We start from the raw sequence: 1534 nt of genomic DNA on the forward strand, positions 1-1534 counted from the left end.
GTGTGTGAGGTGAGGTATGAGTGAGTGTGTGTGAGTGAGTGTGTGTGTGTGTGTGTGTGTGAGAGAGAGAGAGTCTGTCTGTCTGTGAGGTGAGGTATGAGTGAGTGTGTGAGTCTGAGTGAGTGAGTGAGTGTGTGTGAGTGTCTGTGTGAGGTGTGTGAGTGAGCGTGTGTGTGTGTGTGAGAGAGAGTGTGTGTCTGTCTGTGAGGTGAGGTATGAGTGAGTGTGTGAGTCTGAGTGAGTGAGTGAGTGTGTGAGTGTCTGTGTGAGGTGTGTGTGTGAGTGAGCGTGTGTGTGTGTGTGAGAGAGAGTGTGTGTGTGAGAGAGAGTGTCTGTCTGTGAGGTGTGAGTCTGAGTGAGTGAGTGAGTGAGTGAGTGTGTGTGTGTGAGAGAGAGAGAGTGTCTGTCTGTCTGTGAGGTATGAGTGAGTGTGTGAGTCTGTGTGAGGTGTGTGAGTGAGCGTGTGTGTGTGTGTGAGAGAGAGTGTGTGTCTGTCTGTGAGGTGAGGTATGAGTGAGTGTGTGTGTGAGTGAGTGTGTGAGTGTCTCTGTGAGGTGTGTGTGTGTGTGAGAGAGTGTCTGTCTGTCTGTCTGTGAGGTGAGGTATGAGTGAGTGTGAGTCTGAGTGAGTGAGTCAGTGTCTGTGTGAGGTGTGTGAGTGAGCGTGTGTGTGTGTGTGAGAGAGAGAGAGAGTCTGTCTGTCTGTGAGGTATGAGTGAGTGTGAGTCTGAGTGAGTGAGTCAGTGTCTGTGTGAGGTGTGTGAGTGAGCGTGTGTGTGTGTGTGAGAGAGAGAGAGAGTCTGTCTGTCTGTGAGGTATGAGTGAGTGTGAGTCTGAGTGAGTGAGTCAGTGTCTGTGTGAGGTGTGTGAGTGAGCGTGTGTGTGTGTGTGAGAGAGAGAGAGAGTCTGTCTGTCTGTGAGGTATGAGTGAGTGTGAGTCTGAGTGAGTGAGTCAGTGTCTGTGTGAGGTGTGTGAGTGAGCGTGTGTGTGTGTGTGAGAGAGAGAGAGAGTCTGTCTGTCTGTGAGGTATGAGTGAGTGTGTGTGTGAGTGAGTGTGTGAGTGTCTGTGTGAGGTGTGTGTGTGTGAGAGAGTGTCTGTCTGTCTGTGAGGTGAGGTGAGTGTGAGTCTGAGTGAGTGTGTGTGTGTGAGTGTCTGTGTGAGGTGTGTGTGTGAGTGAGTGTGTGAGTGAGAGAGTGTCTGTCTGTCTGTGAGGTATGAGTGAGTGTGTGAGTGTGAGTCTGAGTGAGTGAGTGAATGTGTGTGAGTGTCGTGAGTGTGTGTCTGAGTGAGTGAGTGAATGTGTGTGAGTGTCTGTGTGAGGTGTGTGTGTGAGTGAGCGTGTGTGTGTGTGTGTGTGAGTGAGTGTGTGAGTGAGAGAGTGTCTGTCTGTCTGTGAGGTATGAGTGAGTGTGTGAGTGTGAGTCTGAGTGAGTGAGTGAGTGAGTGTCTGTGTGAGGTTTGTGTGTGTGTGAGTGTGTGTGTGAGTGTGTGTGTGTCTGTCTGTCTGTGAGGTGAGGGATGAGTGAGGGGGGG

At 50.9% G+C, this 1534-nt stretch overlaps 1 protein-coding gene across 5 annotated transcripts in view; it reads right to left on the reverse strand.

The window, feature by feature from the left end:
- LOC107569974 (ubiquitin carboxyl-terminal hydrolase 8) overlaps positions 1-1534 on the reverse strand; it is a 16404-nt gene that overhangs the window by 11980 nt on the left and 2890 nt on the right. The window lies entirely within an intron of this gene.

This window comes from Sinocyclocheilus grahami, unplaced genomic scaffold (genome assembly GCF_001515645.1).
Source record: "Sinocyclocheilus grahami isolate Dianchi unplaced genomic scaffold, SAMN03320097.WGS_v1.1 scaffold1400.1, whole genome shotgun sequence".
Taxonomy (NCBI): Eukaryota; Metazoa; Chordata; class Actinopteri; order Cypriniformes; family Cyprinidae; genus Sinocyclocheilus; species Sinocyclocheilus grahami.